This window comes from Passer montanus, unplaced genomic scaffold (genome assembly GCF_014805655.1).
Source record: "Passer montanus isolate IOZ18808 unplaced genomic scaffold, ASM1480565v1 scaffold10, whole genome shotgun sequence".
NCBI classification, from domain to species: Eukaryota; Metazoa; Chordata; class Aves; order Passeriformes; family Passeridae; genus Passer; species Passer montanus.
Window position 1 is genome coordinate 8547974 of NW_024356505.1, and position 11605 is coordinate 8559578.

The 11605-nt window shown below is 38.9% G+C and overlaps 1 protein-coding gene across 6 annotated transcripts in view; it reads left to right on the top strand.

Moving 5' to 3' along the window:
* Nucleotides 1-11400: 11400 nt before the first annotated feature.
* The window catches only part of TBC1D5 (TBC1 domain family member 5), a 316631-nt gene continuing 316426 nt past the window's right edge, over nt 11401-11605 (top strand). For 5 of the 6 annotated variants that reach the window (XM_039703278.1, XM_039703288.1, XM_039703293.1 and 2 more), the window contains exon 1: nt 11401-11462. The gene's annotated coding sequence lies outside the window, so the exon portion shown is untranslated. The remainder of the gene's footprint in view (nt 11463-11605) is intronic. The other variant, XM_039703269.1, reaches the window with a different exon arrangement.

Consider the following 11605-nt stretch of genomic DNA (forward strand, 5'->3'; position numbering starts at 1 on the left):
TCATGAAATTAGGAAATGCCAAAGGCAAGAATAATTGTAGCTATTAGCAAAGATAACAATAAAAAATTAGAACATCAAAAATCCCATAGTAAAAAGCTTATGTAGAATTGCTACAGATTAAGGCACTATTGAATAATATTGCTGTTAAAGAAGCCAATTATTTTTATAGACCAAATAAATTTTTCTATGATAATTCATATAAAACCGGTAAATGGTTAACTGCCTTAATAAAAGGGGAAGAGAAATCTCAACATAACAGCAATTTATACAAAACAAGGGGTGATAATGAACAAGAAGAATTAGGTACGTGATATCTCCAGGGCACGTTATGAGACTACATAAATCTGAAACTTCTGAAGATGATATCCAAAATTAGGGACTGAAAATGAAGAAATTGAATGTTATCTATCTTTTCTTTAACACAGGAAAAAGGAGGTTGGCTATGGTCCAAAACACATTGGGAAGTTAGACCTCAGTGACACTAGACAGAGATGGTTGCCCATCAGATTTTTTTAATGCTATATTTCAAGAACTTGGGCTCTTCAAGCCACAGATCTTCTACTTTTCCTTTGAATTAAGCCAAATAGCCCCTATCACATTGCTGAAATAATTCATATTTTGAAACAGAAAACAAACTCTTTGGGATTGTTCGGTTGTAAGCCTTTTTTTTTTTTCTCATTTGTGACAATACCAAAATGTTTAGTCAGCAGAAAAAGAAAGGTAGCAAGAAAATACTCATGAAGATCTGATGGCTTCAGTAAAAAAGACTCCTACCAGCAACCAATAATAGGGTATTTAATATTAGCACTATTTCTGCCCGAAATATTTTCTGCTCCAGCTACTGGTAGCTGCAGTAGCTGCTGAAAGACTGTATGACCAGCAAAATTGGGAAGCGTGTAGAGATTTGTTTGAAACAGTGTCTTAAAAAGGCAGTTCTTGAGACCAAAACCTAACTTTGAACTGAGTCTTCAAACTCAACCTTTGTTTCAAAGAAGCATTTATCAGATGGGATAGCCTCCTCAGAGCTCTCACAAAGAATGTGTCCTTATTTATGAGTAAAACCACCTCTGCTGAATTTAGCAGTCAATCCTACAGTGACCTCAGTAAGTGAAAATTCACTTTTATTCATGTCTTCTTTGCCTGATGCTACAGGCAAAGATGGGTTGGTCCTACAAAGACTAACTTCATTTGGTTATTTTAAATTGTTCTGACTCAATCTGTTTAGTTAGAAAGAGCAGACTTGGTGAACAAGTTGTTTGTTCTCTTAGCATTTGCTGTTCAGAAACAGTGACATTGCACAAGTACCAATGTTCAGGTGCCTTCCTTTTAACCCACCTACCTCTCACTCATGGTACTTTAAAAATCTTTGCTCCAGCTCGTATAAAGATTCATGATGAGAATGGGACATTTGGTCTCTGCATGACTCTTGATCTCATACACAACTCACTCCAATTGACCCATGCTCTTCTGCTTAGGATGAAATTGATAGGCAAGGAGAATCAAGCATGCTGTATCAATTTAAAACCTTTGAGGTCTTTCTTTTTCTTTCTATTTTCCTTGAAAAAATCTTGTCCCTGACGAAGTCAAAAGCAATAGTGTTCAATTAGGATAGAAACAAACGTTGGAGATGGGTTGTAACTAAAAAGGTGTATATTTTCACTTGCCTAGCTAAACAAATTCCTTTGTGTGGTCTTTGAACTATCTGGAATTGATTGCTAATGTTACAGATTGATACTTGGAATTTTTGCAAGAGAAACTGAGTGTCCTTTCTAAGTTTGTTTGGTTTTTTGTTTTGTTTATTTTGGGTTTTTCTCTATTTTGTTTTGGTTTGGTTTGGTTTGGGTTTTTTGTGTAGACTTGGTAAAGATACGGAAAGGGATTACAGGAGGTCATGGAAGACATTACCAGTTCTTTATCCAGGTCTCAGTCCCTCCTGAAGAACGCTTGCCCTTCAATGGGAGAAGGGTTTGGGAGTTTGGTTTCCAACTCTTGCTGCAGGGATCGTTGCATCTCATTGGACAGTTGGCACAACAGTAGATACCCTCAAGATTTATGATAATTTAGCACCATGGGGACTCTACTAACTGCTCGTAAGACTGCAGTTGGAATTATTGGATTTCAGTAACAGTTACAGACTTGGCTTTTAATTTAATTTTCAGTGTGCTGTTTTATTTCTGCCTCATCCAGCATGGTGTCAGCAAAGCAGGATCAGGCCCTTCAAATTTGCTTACTGACTGCTAATAAAACTCAATGCAGAAATCATGGGTTTGAAGTCAGTGTTTAACTAAGGGCACAAGACAATTTTTCTTAGTGAGAGACATTTGAAAATGGTTTAATCGTTTGACTTCTTGTGATCTCAAGAAAATTTTCATTTTAAATGGTTTCAGTGAACAAGTGCATTCAGAAAGGAACAGCAGAGCAAAAAATAGACTTGTCTTCTTTATACCTTTATAAAAAACCCAAACATACTAGAATTTTTTTTAAGAAAATCATGTGTGTATGTGCTCAGGGAATATGTTTCATTTACCTGGGCATCTTTTTATAGTACAAATTTATGATCCATAAAATTTGGAAGGTTTCGTGATGATGGGAAATTGACTGACAATGTTACATGAATCAAGATATCAGCTACCTGAAGGCTGAGAAAATAATCTGTTTTTTTCACAAGGACTATGCACACCAACATTTTTTAATGAAAGAATTGTATCACGCTGAAGTACGAGGAATCTACACCAAGCTGGTATTTTGGGCAGAGAGAAGGGAAGGAAAAGAATTAAAGGAAAGATAAAGAACATTATTTGAAAGAGAATTTATCCTTCATTTTCTTAGCCAGTTCCTGATTTAAGAGGACAAAATGGTAGTGGAAAGCCATTTTCCTTTCCCCAAGCCCCCATGACATTAAATATAAAATTGGAGGACTGGTTTAGGTTTGTTCCCATCAGTATTGATCAAAACCATAGCTTAAATAACTCTTGAGACAAAATATACCATTGCTAAAGTTTCAGCATTCTTCTTGCTCAGAGATGGTTCTAGAGATCAAGTGCTCCCATGACTGAAATTCCCTTGGAAAATTCATAGATCATTCATTTTCCTAAAAAATCCAGAAGTTGTCTTTCCTTTTCTGTTCTTCACTGCAGATCCTTACAAGTCCTCAGACATTCACCCTTGTAAATAGTGAAAAAACAAAATACAAAAAATTAATTGTGTTTAAAATTCTAGATCTTGAAGAGGTTTTTATAGATCAGATTTGGGAAAGATACTAACATTTTAATTCACTACTGCAAAATTGTTACCATTTAGAGCCAATGCAAAAAGGAGTACAATCAGGTTTCTATTCTATTCTGTTCTCCAGTCTATTCCTTGTTTGTGTCCTGCCCCCCACATACACTTGTAGACAAGTGATGTTAAGATTTTCTTTTTCACTCCTGCAGAAACTACCTAAGATCAACAGGAAATATAAAAAGCTGTTGAAAAAGAGTAGAAGTATAGAGAGGAATTATGGTAATTGTCTTCAGTTGCCTTCACACTGGCAAGGTGAATTTTTTTAACTGTCTTCTCCAGCTGACTTAAACACTACAAATGTTTACTCAGAGAGGAATAGGGCCAGTTGCCTCGGGTCACTCTGAGGGAAAAAATGAATTACAGAGAGGACAGAAATAAGACAGTCTTCCCCTGGCAGCATTGCATATAGTGTTCTAGAGGAAACAGTTGCTTCATCCCTTCCCAATCTCTCACTGGTTATTACACTGAAATGCACCCCAGACAATCACTATCATAATGAGGTTAACGGATATGATAAATTCAGCAGCAGCGTTCTTTGTTTTTGATTGACTTTGTGGCTGTGAACTCCTAAATTCATCCTTCCCACACTTTACTCAATGATTGACAAATATTTTTTAGGGCTAATCTGAATATTCATTGACACATTTAAAGCTTTAGTGAAATCCTTGAATAAAAACTGTGGCAATGAAAAGTAATATTCTTTTGAAAACACCTCAGAGAGGGAGTTCCTTCTTTTTCTAGGACACCCCTCTGGTGAAGAAGCATGCTGCTACATCAGATCACCAGAGAAGAAGAGAATGTGCTCAAGCACAGAGGATCCTGTGTACATTTTGCAGAGCTAGAGGGCAATTACTCTACTGCTGTTTGGCCCACACAAACACTGTATCAGGAAAACCCCAAATTTTAAACCACATTTTCATCCTCTAAGACAGAAAAAAGCGTGCCATAAACAATTGGTACTATTCAGTGTATGATATTTCACTCATTTCATATTGTCAGTGTCCCTTTTAAGAGCCATAAAAATCTTAACAGTTGTGCTGCTGTAGGGCTTACACTTAATTGTTGCAAAAAACAAGTGGGAGTCAGCGTAATGAAAGACGTGCTCCTGCCCTAAAACTCCTTCAGGCACTAAATTAGAGTTCTCCAAAATAGGGCAAGGATTAGAACTACCTTTACTACTTACCAGGGGAGCAATCATTTTCAGCATGCATAAAAGTCAATGTGCATTTTTTCACCTGTCCATGGGGATATTATTTTATTAAATAAATTCTGGAAATATAAAGATCAAAGTAAAAATGAACACTCTCTTTTACTTTTTTTTCTCTGTTAACCTTCCTTCTAACTTCTACCTATACTGTACCTGAATATAAGCAACAGTTTCACAGCCCATTTTTCTGATCAATGCAAGCTTAGGGAATCTTCTGCATCAAGAACTGAACAGCTGGGAACATGCTTAATTATGTTCTAGGCTAGTGAAACGACAGTATAAAATAATTATTGGCACAGCACATTAGTGTTTAAGAACAACAGCTTTAAGGTTTGGGGTTAATTTTAGAAAAAATATATTATAAATTTGTATGTGGGAAGGGACTGAGGAAAAAAGCTAGCTGCAGAGAAAGAAAAAAAATACTGAAGCACTTGGTCAGCAGAACAAGAATAAAAAAGCTGACTGAGGTAAAGTTACTCAAACTTTCAATTTGCTACTCTTCTCAGTTTTTGGAGACCAGGTAGGCACTCTACTGACTCTCACCCACCCATCCAGCCTTCAGCACAGCTTCCTTTCTCCCCCATCTTCTTGCTTTGCTTCTAGGTTCACTACATTCAGCCCCTTTCCTTCACCAGGAAGGAGCTGGAGAGGAGACCTGTCCCACTGGAGAAGAAGGCTGTGATCAGAGAGGGCTGTGAAGCTCTGCAGGGAGTGGGGGCACCAGAAGATGTCTACCAGAACCACATAGTCCCTGCCACAATCAAACTGCCTTGCAGGATTTTCAAATAAATGGGGAAAAGAGACAATTCTTAAAAATTGCCCTTTGAGTGAGCATCACTGGCTACCAAGCAATGAGCACACATTACTATAAGGGGTAAAGGTTTTTTTGATCATAGGCAATTCTTCTATTTTATGGAAGTGTGGCTGTGACAGCCTCATTTATGTGTATCTTACCAGGGCTGGAAAGCAGTCAGGTTGCAGGGATTTTCATCAGGGTAAAGTAAAAAAGATTAGTCTCATAGCAAGTTTCAAGTTTTAAATATCAAAATTGAATTGCACAACTTGAATACAAAAAGACTAACCTTTTTCAACAATATTTTTATTTAAAGAATTGTCACTTTCAGCAGAGGAACAGATTTTGCTTAAATTAAAAATAAAAACCTTAAAAAAATAAATAAAAACCAAACAAATTTTTTCCCAAACTTATCATTTCTAAGTAAAGATAGAACCATCTGCCCACTTACACCAGCTGGGTGTCTGGCCATGAATGTCGGATATTTCATGCCAAATTGAGTAGTTATCAATGGTTTATTATTTATTTATTTATTTGTCTACTTACTAAAAAAAATTCTCTCCACTCTCAGTTAATTTGCATAGCTGCAATTCCATGTTTCCCCCCTAATTTAATTTTTAATGCACCTGAAGAATATGGTTGCTGTGCTGACCCCCATCTCGAAGTCTAATGAAGTCTCACCATTTCCAGCAGAACTCTAAACAAATGCTACCCTGGAAATCAGACTGTAGCTTTCAAAAGAACACAAATGTTCATTTATCAAAATAATAATATCAACTGCTATTTGAGTGCTTTATTTATATATCATATGTAAGTGGCTAATCAGAAGTAATAGCTGATTATTAAATACAAATGGTTTCTTATTTACATAAATAAGGCTTGTCTTACTTCTTTTGCCAGCTTTGGGTTCCCTGCTAGCCATCACAGACTGTATTGGCAGCCACAGTACCTTCACTGGTCTTGCCAATTTAAGTGGAAATAAATCTGATCTTTATCTTTAAATTGCAATTTAATATTGCTGAAATACACAAGACTGATTTGAAAATTTTTCCTTTTTTATTCTGATTTTTTTTCTCAGACCAGCCTTTCCTACACAGCTCGGAGTTTCATGGCTTACTTCCACTGCCATGTTTACAGACTGATACTTGATCTCATTGCTGCTGTTCCTCAGCACACTGAGGAACAGCAAGGGATGAAATCTTCAATTTTTACAATTCCATTGACTGGTACAGAGTCAATGCAATTGTAAAAATTGAAGATTTCATCCCTTGCCAATGCAGAAGTTTTATTTATATAGATTGGGGTCTACTTTAATTTTGACTCATTTGGGGACTTTATTCAATACACCAAGGGTTTGCCTAAACAGGGACACTCAGGAAAGTTAATCCAAAGTAATTAAAAGAGTGAATTTAAAGTGGATTAGTTAAACCACATTAAACCCCAGTGTGGACTGGGGTTTAATGTGGTTTAACTAATCCACTTTAAATTCATACCTTTAGTTAATTTGGATTAATTTTCCTGAGTGTCTCTGTTTAGACAAGCCCTAAAGCCCCAATCCTGTAAACAATTTATGCACACAAGTATTTGTATGTGATGCACTTAATTAGCCTCGATTCAGGAAAGCACTTAAGCTCTGCTGAAATCAATGGAACTTAAGTGTCAATGGATGGTTTTGCCTGAATTGGGACCAAAAACACCACACACAAAAATGCTACCCTGGTCACTCACATTGACAGAAATTGTGGTTTATTTTTGGATATTCTTAGAAAAAACTTTTTCTGATACCCAGTTTATTTTCTTTTGGCCCTTCTCCACTAAACCTGTGTATAGCGTTGCTCTGTTCTATCCAGTTTCTCCATCTCTTGGTGTGCTGGCCCAACAGCTATGTGGTACACCACATTATGCTGATATGATTCTGTGCTGGTGCACTGTGCGCTACAAAATCAGGTTGGTTTCTTGATATGTTTCAGAGGCAGTCTCACCCATGTCAAATTTTAATTAAGCTAGTCTGGAGTTCATGATTCCTTTTATTCTTCCCAACAGTAGTTCATCAGTCTTTTTTGCTCTTGCTCACTCAGTTTTCCTTGATTCCTTTACATTTTTTCAGAACACATTAAGTTGTGCCTCTTTGTCAAACTTACATGATGCATTTCATCATGTTTGACATAACTGTCAGTATGTCAAGCTATGCATTTTACTGAGAAAGCAGATGTTTGGTTCTCTGCTGGAAGAAGACAGTATGTTGTAGTAGGTAAGTAGTAGGTATTTGGGATGTGTAATTAGTAATAGGAGAAATATACTGAATTGTATCACTTGACATACAGATTCACAAAGAGCTTACATAAACTTCACTAAACCCAAGGATTTTAAAATTACTTAAGACCCATTTGAGTTATGGAGTAAATGTCTATGGCCAAATCCTACTACAATAAGAGGAATAATGCAAGTACTTTTTCACATAAGAAGGTTCAGGTGGAGAATGAAAAAGAACAAAACTTGTAATTAATTATTCTCCTTATGATTGGTAAATATTTTTAAATAATGTACAAAAGCAGAACTTAAGAATGATTGAGCAAATAGTTACAGAAACTTCAAGCTGACAATGGTGTCAAGCAGATCCTACTGGAAGAAAATACATCAAGTTTAAAACCAATATAACTTTATTCTTATTGGCTGTGTACAGAATACATTTCATTGTAGGGTCTAGAAATGACAGAAGTACTTCACGAATATTTCCCAGTTTCTCTAGGGGATAGAGGAGTGCAGTTTTATTTGACTCTGGGAGAATCTGCAGTCATAAAAGCTTCCTTGAGATTTTTTTCCTCAGATTACAAAATTCCCTGGATTACAGATCACATATGAAATCCAAACAAAATGATGTAACAATTTGAAATACAACTAACGTGTGTATATAAATACACACAATACAACTAATATTGTATGCATGTATTTGTATATGCACACAATCATGCAAGCATATACTTCAATAAAAATGCTTTGTATATAATTCACATATATATATTAAAAATCCATGAGAATTTTTATATTGTTTGCATGAGTTAACTAAGAGCAAAAGTCAAGACATTTTGCTTTATATTTTATTTAATTGGCAAATCTATATCATACTTTCTCAAACTATATGAAATCATCCTAACTAGATCATATGCATGTAATGGCTTTATTCTACAGCTGATAATGAAGCTGGGCTACCCTCTTTACTCCAAAGGACCAGAAACCTAAATGCTAGCAAGCAACATATCCATTTTTTGCTATGTATACTGCTTAAACATGAGACATTTGTATAAAACATAGCCAGATTACAGACCAGACTAGTTAAATTAAGAACCCTACTGAAAACATAAACAGTCTTCATAATTGCCAAGTAAAATTTAAAAAATATTTATAACCTCAGAAATATTTCAGTCAACACCTAATATAAGAAACATTATTTTCTTCACCCATATGAAGTTTACACACCTCTACTTTTAAGTCTGCAGTAGGATGTATTGTGAACATAAACCAAGTAGATTGACCTTAACCCTCCATAATCTTGAAAATATGGAAATCAGTAATATTTGGAATTTATTTTTCTCTTTATTGGTGCACAAGTAGAAGGGATAAATTTCTTTACAATGTTTTAATTTAGGGGTGGAACCTCCATTCTTGCTTAAAATGGCGTTCTAAATGTTATGATTAGCCTAACAATTGATTGCCAATGAAACAAGAATAACTACTTTTGGCAGATTCTGCTGTTATTTTCCTGCTGGCTTTTGTTCCAGCTTTTATCTTCCATGGGAAAATTTTCATATTGAGAATACTGAGAGGGCCCAAATCTTTTAAGACATCCCCTAAGCACACACACAATTAGATATCCTATGCTCATATAATTATTCCAGCAGTTATTTAGACAACTCGCAATTGCCTGATTTGAGGACTCAGTGGGAATATGTGCCAAAGGCAGGTGCACAATTCCCTTTTTTAAACAGCAGCACAAATCTGCAGGCTTATAAAGAAAAGGTCTTGATACTTTCAATACGAATTTTACCTAATGAGCCCCGTCTATACACCCATATCTTCAACACATAATATGCTATATAACTCTTCACATTGCCATTCCATCTCCCAAACACATGCTACTTTTGCACATGTTCTTACCTAAAATGCACTTTATTGCAAAAGCAGAAAATAGGAACTTCCATATATTTATAGTGGACAGGTCACTGTGATATACACAGGCTGACTGTAGATGGCTGTACTATTTCTAAATTAAATGCTATGCCCTGTGTCGAACAAAACTGTATTTTCATCACTGAGCTGTTCAAGTTATTCAAAACATGGTATTAACAGAAAAAAATTATATGCTTGACTGCTTGGCATTTTTAATATCAAGATCTGCTCTAACATAAAATAAATGTAAGGAGAGACAAACAGAAAATTTTTATTGCAAACAAAAAATGAAAGTATGTGTTTGAAATTAATGAATATATGGACATGCAAGCAAATTCTCCTGTCTTGTTTTTTGTCCTGAGCTTTTTAATTTTAAATCTACCAACAATTTAACTTTAAACGACTCTTTCTACTTTAAACAATCTGATGTAGCAAAAAATGTAAATGTATGGCTGTAAAACACTATCATCAGCAGGCCGGAACCTACTTTGGTCTCTCTTTTCTTAATCAAACATCTGGGAATCAAAAACATCTGTAGACTGACATGGAGTTAAGATTTCCTCTCTAAGTGTCTTTGGCAAAACCACATAGATAGGCTGATTATCTTACCCTGAAATCACCCAAAAGGCAAGTCCTGGGAATCAAGAGAATTATAAGAAATATCTTCAGAGATTAGATACCATACATTCATCATGCAACTGTTATTAAACTTAAAAAGCTTTATTCCTGTTTAATTTCTAGGTGTATCTTGGATTGATCATCTTTTTTCCTGTTACCTTGAAGTATGTTTTAATAGTGAAACATGCCAGTTTTTTCCCAAGACTCAGTTTCAAATAATATTTCTGCTTATAGCTACATCTATACTGTAGTATGTCTATAGTTTCCCCTTCAGTCTTGTACTGGTGTCTCCAAAGAAAAGCCTGGATACCTACTGCACTGTCACACATAATGAGAAACTGCAAAATGGTCACAAGGAGCAACCTAAGTTACAAGGCGTTTCACAACACCTTCAAACGCTTCCATAAACGCACCCCTTGCATGCTGTTTTTGCAAGAAAAATGAACTCTTCAATACTTGGGACTCCTCTGTCCACGTCCCATCATGGGTTTTAATGAAAGGCTGATGCCAAGCAAGCGGCACGTTTACCGGGTTTTCCAAGCCTTAAGGAAGAGATCTTTGTGACCGATCTCAATGGCGTGCCAGCGATCCAGGTGTGCCCTGGGCAGCGAGGCGCTTGTCCCAGCGAGCTGCTGCCGGGACGCAGGGCCGTGCAGTGACCCCGGGGCCGGGACCCAGCTCCGGCCGCCCCGAGCTCCAGCCGAGCGCTTCACTCCTTCCACCAGCACGTCTCCCAACCCGGCCAGCCGCCCCCAAGGAGCGATGTTACGGACCCACTTTAAATCACCTTCATTTTAAGCCCCTTCCGCCCATCCCTCACTGCGTGACCAGCAACTGCACTCTACGCACGCTTTATGTAAACACAAACAGATCGAGCTTCCTCAAGAGGCCGAAAGGCCCCGAAGAGACGCAAACCCTCCCGATCCGACCAACCCCGCCGCCCTCCTGCTGCTGCCCGCCGCGGTGGCGAGAAGCGGGCGCCGGCCAAGCCGCGAGGGCAGCCCCGTGCTCGCCCTTCCCCTTCCAGCAGCGCCCCGCCGCCCCGGCGGGCACAGGCAGCGGGGAGCGGGCCCCGGGAGCGCGGAGCAGGAACAAGGAGCAGGCGCCGGGCGGCCCCGGGCCCGGGCGCCTGCGCGGCGGGAGCGGGGCGGTGCCACCGCGCGTCCCCGCGGGCGGGCAGGGAGCCCTTCCCCTTCCCTTCCGCGGGTCTCCCCCACCGCCTCCCCCTGCCCCGCGTCCCTCGCAGGGCGTCGGGCCGGCACGGGGGTCTGTGCGCCGCGCCGAGCCGCAGAGAGGGAGGGCGGGAGGGGAGGAAGGAGGGAGGCGGGGAGGGAAAGAGAGAGAGAGAGAGGCTGAGCCAGACCTTCATGCCACTGCAGGCAGCAGCAGCAGCAGGTAAAACCAGCCCCAGAGCATCTGCTCCCCTTCACCCGCTTGCCCCCCTCCCCGCCGGCCGCCCCGCAGCCGCAGTGCGCCGCCCCTCGCCCCGGCCCCTGCCGAGCCCCTCTCCCGGCCGGCCGTGGCGGCGGCGGGGCCGG